We start from the raw sequence: 12,659 nt of genomic DNA, 5'->3' as shown, positions 1-12,659 counted from the left end.
GTGTGTGTGTACATGAACGGTATACACGTGTGTGTACATGTACGGTCTACACGTGTGTGTACATGAACGGTCTACACGTGTGTGTACATGAACGGTCTACACGTGTGTGAGTACATGAACGGTCTACACGTGTGAGTGTACATGAACGGTCTACACGTGTGTGTGTGTACATGTACGGTCTACACGTGTGAGTGTACATGTACGGTCTACACGTGTGAGTGTACATGTACGGTCTACACGTGTGAGTGTACATGTACGGTCTACACGTGTGAGTGTACATGTACGGTCAACACTTGTGTGAGTGTACATGACCGGTCTACACGTGTGAGTGTACATGACCGGTCTACACGTGTGAGTGTACATGACCGGTCCACATGTGTGAGTGTACATGAACGGTCTACACGTGTGTGTACATGAACGGTCTACGTGTGTGTGTGTGTGTGTGTGTGTGTGTGTGTGTGTGTGTGTGTGTGTGTGTGTGTGTGTGTGTATATGAACGGTCTACACTTGTGTGAGTGTACATGAACAGTCTACACGTATGTGAGTGTACATGAACGGTCTACACGGATGTGTGTGTGTACATGGACGGTCTACACGTGTGTGTACATGCACGGTCTACATGTGTGTGTGTGTGTGTACATGTACGGTCTACACGTGTGTGTGTACATGTACGGTCTACATGTGTGTGTACATGTACGGTCTACACGTGTGTGTGTGTACATGTACGGTCTACACGTGTGTGAGTGTACATGAACGGTCTACACGTGTGTGAGTGTACGTGAACGGTCTACACGTGTGTGAGTGTACATGAACGGTCAACACTTGTGTGAGTGTACATGAACGGTCTACACTTGTGTGAGTGTACATGAGCGGTCTACACTTGTGTGAGTGTACTTGAGCGGTCTACACTTGTGTGAGTGTACTTGAACGGTCTACACTTGTGTGAGTGTACTTGAACGGTCTACACTTGTGTGAGTGTACATGAACGGTCTACACTTGTGTGAGTGTACATGAACGGTCTACACTTGTGTGAGTGTACATGAACGGTCTACACTTGTGTGAGTGTACATGAACGGTCTACACTTGTGTGAGTGTACATGAACGGTCTACACTTGTGTGAGTGTACATGAACGGTCTACACTTGTGTGAGTGTACATGAACGGTCTACACGTATGTGAGTGTACATGAACGGTCTACACGTATGTGAGTGTACATGAACGGTCTACACGGATGTGTGTGTACATGTACGGTCCACACGTGTGTGTGTGTACATGGACGGTCTACACGTGTGTGTACATGCACGGTATACATGTGTGTGTGTACATGCACGGTCAACATGTGTGTGTGTGTACATGTACGGTCTACACGTGTGTGTGTGTACATGTACGGTCTACACGTGTGTGTGTGTGTGTACATGTGCGGTCTACACGTGTGTGAGTGTACATGAACGGTCTACACGTGTGTGAGTGTACATGAACGGTCTACACGTGTGTGAGTGTACATGAACGGTCTACACTTGTGTGAGTGTACATGAGCGGTCTACACTTGTGAGTGTACTTGAGCGGTCTACACTTGTGTGAGTGTACTTGAGCGGTCTACACTTGTGTGAGTGTACATGAACGGTCTACACTTGTGTGAGTGTACATGAACGGTCTACACTTGTGTGTGTACATGAACGGTCTACACTTGTGTGTGTACATGTACGGTTTACCCATGTGTGCATGAACGGTCTACACTTGTGTGTACATGAACGGTCCACACTTGTGTGAGTGTACATGTACGGTCCGCACGTGTGTGTACATGTACGGTCTGCACGTGTGTGTGTACATGTACGGTCTGCACGTGTGTGTGTGTGTGTGTGTGTGTGTGTGTGTGTGTGTGTGTACATGAACGGGCTACACGTGTGTGTACATGAACGGGCTACACGTGTGTGTACATGAACGGGCTACACGTGTGTGTACATGAACGGGCTACACGTGTGTGTACATGAACGGGCTACACGTGTGTGTACATGAACGGGCTACACGTGTGTGTACATGAACGGGCTACACGTGTGTGTACATGAACGGGCTACACGTGTGTGTACATGAACGGGCTACACGTGTGTGTACATGAACGGGCTACACGTGTGTGTACATGAACGGGCTACACGTGTGTGTACATGAACGGGCTACACGTGTGTGTGTGTACATGAACGGGCTACACGTGTGTGTGTGTACATGAACGGGCTACACGTGTGTGTGTGTACATGAACGGGCTACACGTGTGTGAGTACATGAACGGGCTACACGTGTGTGAGTGTACATGAACGGGCTACACGTGTGTGAGTCTACATGATCGGGCCACACGTGTGTGAGTGTACATGAACGGTCTACACTTGTGTGAGTGCATGTACAGTCTACACGTGTGTACATGTACGGTCTACACGTACGTGTACATGTACGGTCTACACGTGCGTGTGTACATGTACGGACTACACGTGTGTGAGTGTACATGTACGGTCTACACGTGTGTGTGTGTACATGAACGGTATACACGTGTGTGTGTGTGTGTACATGAACGGGCTACACGTGTGTGTACATGAACGGGCTACACGTGTGTGTACATGAACGGGCTACACGTGTGTGTACATGAACGGGCTACACGTGTGTGTGTGTACATGAACGGGCTACACGTGTGTGAGTACATGAACGGGCTACACGTGTGTGAGTGTACATGAACGGGCTACACGTGTGTGAGTCTACATGATCGGGCCACACGTGTGTGAGTGTACATGAACGGTCTACACTTGTGTGAGTGCATGTACAGTCTACACGTGTGTACATGTACGGTCTACACGTACGTGTACATGTACGGTCTACACGTGCGTGTGTACATGTACGGTCTACACGTGTGTGTGTGTACATGAACGGTATACACGTGTGAGTGTACATGTACGGTCTACACGTGTGTGTACATGTACGGTCTACACGTGTGTGTACATGTACGGTTTACACGTGTGTGTGTGTGTGTGTACATGAACGATCTACACGTGTGTGTACATGAACGGTCTACACGTGTGTGTGTACATGAACGGTCTACACGTGTGTGTGTGTACATGAACGGTCTACACGTGTGTGTGTGTACATGAACGGTCTACACGTGTGTGTGTTTACATGAACGGTCTACACGTGTGTGTGTGTACATGAACGGTCTACACGTGTGTGTGTGTGTGTACATGAACGGTCTACACGTGTGTGTGTGTGTGTGTACATGAACGGTCTACACGTGTGTGAGTGTACATGAACGGTCTACACGTGTGTATACATGTACGGTCTACACGTGAGTGTACATACATGAACGTTCTACACTTGTGTGAGTGTACATGTACGGTCTACACTTGTGTGTGTGTGTACATGTACGGTCTACACGTGTGAGTGTACATGAACGGTCTACACGTGTGTGTACATGAACGGGCTACACGTGTGTGTACATGAACGGGCTACACGTGTGTGTACATGAACGGGCTACACGTGTGTGTACATGAACGGGCTACACGTGTGTGTACATGAACGGGCTACACGTGTGTGTGTACATGAACGGGCTACACGTGTGTGTGTGTACATGAACGGGCTACACGTGTGTGTGTACATGAACGGGCTACACGTGTGTGAGTACATGAACGGGCTACACGTGTGAGTGTACATGAACGGCCTACACGTGTGTGAGTCTACATGAACGGGCTACACGTGTGTGAGTGTACATGAACGGTCTACACTTGTGTGAGTGCATGTACAGTCTACACGTGTGTACATGTACGGTCTACACGTACGTGTACATGTACGGTCTACACGTGCGTGTGTACATGTACGGTCTACACGTGTGTGTGTGTGTACATGAACGGTATACACGTGTGAGTGTACATGTACGGTCTACACGTGTGTGTACATGTACGGTCTACACGTGTGTGTACATGTACGGTTTACACGTGTGTGTGTGTGTGTGTGTGTGTGTGTGTGTACATGAACGATCTACACGTGTGTGTACATGAACGGTCTACACGTGTGTGTGTACATGAACGGTCTACACGTGTGTGTGTGTACATGAACGGTCTACACGTGTGTGTGTTTACATGAACGGTCTACACGTGTGTGTGTGTACATGAACGGTCTACACGTGTGTGTGTGTGTGTACATGAACGGTCTACACGTGTGTGTGTGTGTGTGTACATGAACGGTCTACACGTGTGTGAGTGTACATGAACGGTCTACACGTGTGTGTACATGTACGGTCTACACGTGAGTGTACATGAACGGTCTACACTTGTGTGAGTGTACATGAACGGTCTACACTTGTGTGAGTGTACATGAACGGTCTACACTTGTGTGAGTGTACATGAACGGTCTACACTTGTGTGAGTGTACATGAACGGTCTACACTTGTGTGAGTGTACATGAACGGTCTACACTTGTGTGAGTGTACATGAACGGTCTACACGTGAGTGTACATGAACGTTCTACACTTGTGTGAGTGTAAATGTACGGTCTACACTTGTGTGAGTGTACATGAACGGTCTACACTTGTGTGAGTGTGTGCATGAACGGTCTACACTTGTGTGTGTGTGTGTGCATGAACGGTCCACACGTGTGTGTGTGTGTGTGCATGAACGGTCTACACGTGTGTGTACATGTACGGTCTACACGTGTGTGTACATGAACGGTCTACATGTGAGTGTACATGAACGGTCTACACTTGTGTGTGCATGTACGGTCCACACGTGTGTGTGTGTGTGTGTGTGCATGTCCGGTCTACACGTGTGCGAGTATACATGTACGGTCTACACGTGTGTGCACATGAACGGTCTACACTTGTGTGTGTGTGTGTGTGTGTGTGTGTGCATGAACGGTCTACACGTGTGTGTGTACATGAACGGTCTACACTTGTGTGTGTGTGTGTGCATGAACGGTCTACACTTGTGTGTGTGCATGAACGGTCTACACTTGTGTGTGTGCATGAACGGTCCACACTTGTGTGTGTGCATGAACGGTCCACACTTGTGTGTGTGCATGAACGGTCCACACGTGTGTGTGCATGTACGGTCCACACGTGTGTGTGTGTGTGTGCATGTACGGTCTACACGTGTGTGAGTATACATGTACGGTCTACACGTGTGTGCACATGTACGGTCTACACATGTGTGTACATGAACGGTCTACACGTGTGTGTACATGAACGGTCTACACTTGTGTGTGTGTGTGTGTACATGTACGGTCTACACATGTGAGTGTACAGGAACGGTCTACACGTGTGTGAGTGTACATGAACGGTCTACACGTGTGTGAGTGTACATGAACAGTCTACACGTCTGTGAGTGTACATGAACGGTCTACACTTGTGTGAGTGTACATGAACGGTCAACACTTGTGTGAGTGTACATGAACGGTCAACACTTGTGTGAGTGTACATGAACGGTCTACACTTGTGTGAGTGTACATGAACGGTCTACACGTGCGTGTGTACATATACGGACTACACGTGTGTGAGTGTACATGAACGGTCTACACGTGCGTGTGTACATATACGGACAACACGTGTGTGAGTGTACATGTACGGTCTACACGTGTGTGTGTGTGTGTGTGTGTACATGAACGGTATACACGTGTGAGTGTACATGTACGGTCTACACGTGTGTGTACATGTACGGTCTACACGTGTGTGTGTGTGTGTGTACATGAACGGTATACACGTGTGTGTACATGTACGGTCTACACGTGTGTGTACATGAACGGTCTACACGTGTGTGTACATGAACGGTCTACACGTGTGTGAGTGTACATGAACGGTCTACACGTGTGAGTGTACATGAACGGTCTACACGTGTGTGTGTGTGTACATGAACTGTCTACACGTGTGTGTGTGTACATGAACGGTCTACACGTGTGTGTACATGAATGGTCTACACGTGTGTACATGAACGGTCTACACTTGTGTGAGCGTACATGAACGGTCTACACTTGTGTGAGCGTACATGAACGGTCTACACGTGAGTGTACATGAACGGTCGACACGTGTGTGAGTATACATGAACGTTCTACACTTGTGTGAGTGTACTTGAGCGGTCTACACTTGTGTGAGTGTACTTGAACGGTCTACACTTGTGTGTGTGTGCATGAACGGTCTACACTTGTGTGTGTGTGTGCATGAACGGTCTACACTTGTGTGTGTGCATGAACGGTCTACACTTGTGTGTGTGCATGAACGGTCCACACTTGTGTGTGTGCATGAACGGTCCACGTGTGTGTGTGTGTGTGTGTGTGTGTGTGTGTGTGTGTGTGTGTGTGCATGAATGGTCCACACGTGTGTGTGCATGTACGGTCTACACGTGTGTGAGTATACATGAACGGTCTACACTTGTGTGTACATGAACGGTCTACCCATGTGTGTACATGAACGGTCTACACTTGTGTGTGTGTGTGTACATGAACGGTCTACACGTGTGTGAGTGTACATGAACGGTCTACACGTGTGTGAGTGTACATGAACGGTCTACACGTCTGTGAGTGTACATGAACGGTCTACACGTCTGTGAGTGTACATGAACGGTCTACACGTCTGTGAGTGTACATGAACGGTCTACACGTCTGTGAGTGTACATGAACGGTCTACACGTGTGTGAGTGTACATGACCGGTCTACACGTGTGAGAGTGTACATGACCGGTCCACAGGTGTGTGTAAAAATACGGTCTACACGTGTGAGTGTACATATACGGTCAACATGTGTGAATGTACATGTGTGGTCTACACGTGTGTGGGTACATGTGTGGTCGACACGTGTGTGGGTACATGTGTGGTCGACACGTGTGAGTGTACATGTACGGTCTACACGTGTGAGTGTACATGTACGGTCTACACGTGTGAGTGTACATGTACGGTCTACACGTGTGAGTGTACATGTACGGTCTACACGTGTGAGTGTACATGTACGGTCTACACGTGTGAGTGTACATGTACGGTCTACACGTGTGAGTGTACATGTACGGTCTACACGTGTGAGTGTACATGTACGGTCAACACTTGTGTGAGTGTACATGACCGGTCTACACGTGTGAGTGTACATGACCGGTCTACACGTGTGAGTGTACATGACCGGTCCACATGTGTGAGTGTACATGAACGGTCTACACGTGTGTGTACATGAACGGTCTACACGTGTGTGTGTGTGTGTGTGTGTGTGTGTGTGTGTGTGTGTGTGTGTATATGAACGGTCTACACTTGTGTGAGTGTACATGAACGGTCTACACGTATGTGAGTGTACATGAACGGTCTACACGGATGTGTGTGTACATGTACGGTCCACACGTGTGTGTGTACATGGACGGTCTACACGTGTGTGTACATGCACGGTCTACATGTGTGTGTGTACATGTACGGTCTACACGTGTGTGTGTACATGTACAGTCTACACGTGTGTGTACATGTACGGTCTACACGTGTGTGAGTGTACATGAACGGTCTACACGTGTGTGAGTGTACATGAACGGTCTACACTTGTGTGAGTGTACATGAACGGTCTACACTTGTGTGAGTGTACATGAGCGGTCTACACTTGTGTGAGTGTACTTGAGCGGTCTACACTTGTGTGAGTGTACATGAGCGGTCTACACTTGTGTGAGTGTACTTGAGCGGTCTACACTTGTGTGAGTGTACATGAACGGTCTACACTTGTGTGAGTGTACATGACTGGTCCACACGTGTGAGTGTACAAATACGGTCGACACGTGTGAGTGTACATATACGGTCTACACGTGGGTGAGTGTACATGTACGGTCTACACGTGTGTGAGTGTACATGTACGGTCTACACGTGTGTGAGTGTACATGTACGGTCTACACGTGTGTGAGTGTACATGACCGGTCTCCACGTGTGAGAGTGTACATGACCGGTCCACAGGTGTGTGTACAAATACGGTCTACACGTGTGAGTGTACATATACGGTCAACATGTGTGAATGTACATGTGTGGTCGACACGTGTGTGGGTACATGTGTGGTCGACACGTGTGTGGGTACATGTGTGGTCGACACGTGTGTGGGTACATGTGTGGTCGACACGTGTGTGGGTACATGTACGGTCGACACGTGTGAGTGTACATGTACGGTCGACACGTGTGAGTGTACATGTACGGTCGACACGTGTGAGTGTACATGTACGGTCTACACGTGTGAGTGTACATGTACGGTCTACACGTGTGAGTGTACATGTACGGTCTACACGTGTGAGTGTACATGTACGGTCTACACGTGTGAGTGTACATGTACGGTCTACACGTGTGAGTGTACATGTACGGTCTACACGTGTGAGTGTACATGTACGGTCTACACGTGTGAGTGTACATGTACGGTCTACACGTGTGAGTGTACATGTACGGTCTACACGTGTGAGTGTACATGTACGGTCTACACGTGTGAGTGTACATGTACGGTCTACACGTGTGAGTGTACATGACCGGTCTACACGTGTGAGTGTACATGACCGGTCCACATGTGTGAGTGTACATGAACGGTCTACACGTGTGTGTACATGAACGGTCTACGTGTGTGTGTGTGTGTGTGTGTGTGTGTGTATATGAACGGTCTACACTTGTGTGAGTGTACATGAACAGTCTACACGTATGTGAGTGTACATGAACGGTCTACACGGATGTGTGTGTGTACATGGACGGTCTACACGTGTGTGTACATGCACGGTCTACATGTGTGTGTGTGTGTGTACATGTACGGTCTACACGTGTGTGTACATGTACGGTCTACATGTGTGTGTACATGTACGGTCTACACGTGTGTGTGTACATGTACGGTCTACACGTGTGTGAGTGTACATGAACGGTCTACACGTGTGAGTGTACGTGAACGGTCTACACGTGTGTGAGTGTACATGAACGGTCAACACTTGTGTGAGTGTACATGAACGGTCTACACTTGTGTGAGTGTACATGAGCGGTCTACACTTGTGTGAGTGTACTTGAGCGGTCTACACTTGTGTGAGTGTACTTGAACGGTCTACACTTGTGTGAGTGTACTTGAACGGTCTACACTTGTGTGAGTGTACTTGAACGGTCTACACTTGTGTGAGTGTACATGAACGGTCTACACTTGTGTGAGTGTACATGAACGGTCTACACTTGTGTGAGTGTACATGAACGGTCTACACTTGTGTGAGTGTACATGAATGGTCTACACTTGTGTGAGTGTACATGAACGGTCTACACTTGTGTGAGTGTACATGAACGGTCTACACTTGTGTGAGTGTACATGAACGGTCTACACGTATGTGAGTGTACATGAACGGTCTACACGGATGTGTGTGTACATGTACGGTCCACACGTGTGTGTGTGTACATGGACAGTCTACACGTGTGTGTACATGCACGGTATACATGTGTGTGTGTACATGCACGGTCAACATGTGTGTGTGTACATGTACGGTCTACACGTGTGTGTGTGTACATGTACGGTCTACACGTGTGTGTGTGTGTGTGTACATGTGCGGTCTACACGTGTGTGAGTGTACATGAACGGTCTACACGTGTGTGAGTGTACATGAACGGTCTACACGTGTGTGAGTGTACATGAACGGTCTACACTTGTGTGAGTGTACATGAGCGGTCTACACTTGTGAGTGTACTTGAGCGGTCTACACTTGTGTGAGTGTACTTGAGCGGTCTACACTTGTGTGAGTGTACATGAACGGTCTACACTTGTGTGTGTACATGAACGGTCTACACTTGTGTGTGTACATGTACGGTTTACCCATGTGTGCATGAACGGTCTACACTTGTGTGTACATGAACGGTCCACACTTGTGTGAGTGTACATGTACGGTCTGCACGTGTGTGTGTGTGTACATGTACGGTCTGCACGTGTGTGTGTGTGTGTGTGTGTGTGTGTGTGTGTGTGTGTGTGTGTGTGTGTGTGTGTACATGAACGGGCTACACGTGTGTGTACATGAACGGGCTACACGTGTGTGTACATGAAAGGGCTACACGTGTGTGTACATGAACGGGCTACACGTGTGTGTACATGAACGGGCTACACGTGTGTGTACATGAACGGGCTACACGTGTGTGTACATGAACGGGCTACACGTGTGTGTACATGAACGGGCTACACGTGTGTGTACATGAACGGGCTACACGTGTGTGTACATGAACGGGCTACACGTGTGTGTGTGTACATGAAAGGGCTACACGTGTGTGTGTGTGTACATGAACGGGCTACACGTGTGTGTGTGTACATGAACGGGCTACACGTGTGTGAGTACATGAACGGGCTACACGTGTGTGAGTGTACATGAATGGGCTACACGTGTGTGAGTCTACATGATCGGGCCACACGTGTGTGAGTGTACATGAACGGTCTACACTTGTGTGAGTGCATGTACAGTCTACACGTGTGTACATGTACGGTCTACACGTACGTGTACATGTACGGTCTACACGTGCGTGTGTACATATACGGACTACACGTGTGTGAGTGTACATGTACGGTCTACACGTGTGTGTGTGTGTACATGAACGGTATACACGTGTGTGTGTGTGTGTGTACATGAACGGGCTACACGTGTGTGTACATGAACGGGCTACACGTGTGTGTACATGAACGGGCTACACGTGTGTGTACATGAACGGGCTACACGTGTGTGTGTACATGAACGGGCTACACGTGTGTGAGTACATGAACGGGCTACACGTGTGTGAGTGTACATGAACGGGCTACACGTGTGTGAGTCTACATGATCGGGCCACACGTGTGTGAGTGTACATGAACGGTCTACACTTGTGTGAGTGCATGTACAGTCTACACGTGTGTACATGTACGGTCTACACGTACGTGTACATGTACGGTCTACACGTGCGTGTGTACATGTACGGTCTACACGTGTGTGTGTGTGTACATGAACGGTATACACGTGTGAGTGTACATGTACGGTCTACACGTGTGTGTACATGTACGGTCTACACGTGTGTGTACATGTACGGTTTACACGTGTGTGTGTGTGTGTGTGTACATGAACGATCTACACGTGTGTGTACATGAACGGTCTACACGTGTGTGTGTACATGAACGGTCTACACGTGTGTGTGTTTACATGAACGGTCTACACGTGTGTGTGTGTGTGTACATGAACGGTCTACACGTGTGTGTGTGTGTGTGTACATGAACGGTCTACACGTGTGTGAGTGTACATGAACGGTCTACACGTGTGTATACATGTACGGTCTACACGTGAGTGTACATACATGAACGTTCTACACTTGTGTGAGTGTACATGTACGGTCTACACTTGTGTGAGTGTACATGAACGGTCTACACTTGTGTGTGTGTGTACATGTACGGTCTACACGTGTGAGTGTACATGAACGGTCTACACGTGTGTGTACATGAACGGGCTACACGTGTGTGTACATGAACGGGCTACACGTGTGTGTACATGAACGGGCTACACGTGTGTGTACATGAACGGGCTACACGTGTGTGTGTGTACATGAACGGGCTACACGTGTGTGTGTGTGTACATGAACGGGCTACACGTGTGTGTGTACATGAACGGGCTACACGTGTGTGAGTACATGAACGGGCTACACGTGTGAGTGTACATGAACGGCCTACACGTGTGTGAGTCTACATGAACGGGCTACACGTGTGTGAGTGTACATGAACGGTCTACACTTGTGTGAGTGCATGTACAGTCTACACGTGTGTACATGTACGGTCTACACGTACGTGTACATGTACGGTCTACACGTGCGTGTGTACATGTACGGTCTACACGTGTGTGTGTGTACATGAACGGTATACACGTGTGAGTGTACATGTACGGTCTACACGTGTGTGTACATGTACGGTCTACACGTGTGTGTACATGTACGGTTTACACGTGTGTGTGTGTGTGTGTGTGTGTGTGTGTACATGAACGATCTACACGTGTGTGTACATGAACGGTCTACACGTGTGTGTGTACATGAACGGTCTACACGTGTGTGTGTGTACATGAACGGTCTACACGTGTGTGTGTTTACATGAACGGTCTACACGTGTGTGAGTGTACATGAACGGTCTACACGTGTGTATACATGTACGGTCTACACGTGAGTGTACATACATGAACGTTCTACACTTGTGTGAGTGTACATGTACGGTCTACACTTGTGTGAGTGTACATGAACGGTCTACACTTGTGTGTGTGTGTACATGTACGGTCTACACGTGTGAGTGTACATGAACGGTCTACACGTGTGTGTACATGAACGGGCTACACGTGTGTGTACATGAACGGGCTACACGTGTGTGTACATGAACGGGCTACACGTGTGTGTACATGAACGGGCTACACGTGTGTGTACATGAACGGGCTACACGTGTGTGAGTGTACATGAACGGTCTACACTTGTGTGAGTGCATGTACAGTCTACACGTGTGTACATGTACGGTCTACACGTACGTGTACATGTACGGTCTACACGTGCATGTGTACATATACGGACTACACGTGTGTGAGTGTACATGAACGGTATACACGTGTGAGTGTACATGTACGGTCTACACGTGTGTGTACATGTACGGTCAACACGTGTGTGTACATGTACGGTTTACACGTGTGTGTGTGTGTACATGAACGAT

At 48.3% G+C, this 12,659-nt stretch overlaps 1 protein-coding gene, 1 long non-coding RNA gene and 1 pseudogene across 3 annotated transcripts in view; all 3 read right to left on the bottom strand.

Annotated features, from left to right (window-relative positions):
- LOC147029076 (tumor protein p63-regulated gene 1-like protein) overlaps positions 1-12,659 on the bottom strand; it is a 131,408-nt gene that overhangs the window by 95,632 nt on the left and 23,117 nt on the right. The gene's annotated exons all lie outside the window — the stretch shown is intronic.
- LOC147029077 (uncharacterized) overlaps positions 1-12,659 on the bottom strand; it is a 92,329-nt gene that overhangs the window by 60,791 nt on the left and 18,879 nt on the right. The gene's annotated exons all lie outside the window — the stretch shown is intronic.
- On the bottom strand, positions 6,663-11,518 carry LOC147029078 (uncharacterized; annotated as a pseudogene).

The sequence above is a fragment of the Eptatretus burgeri genome, chromosome 4, assembly GCF_056783735.1.
Source record: "Eptatretus burgeri isolate ZD-2024b chromosome 4, Ebu_testis_v1, whole genome shotgun sequence".
In the NCBI taxonomy this organism is placed as follows: domain Eukaryota; kingdom Metazoa; phylum Chordata; class Myxini; order Myxiniformes; family Myxinidae; genus Eptatretus; species Eptatretus burgeri.
Note: the sequence above shows the minus strand (reverse complement) of the source record. Positions and strands in the feature narration are given on the sequence as shown.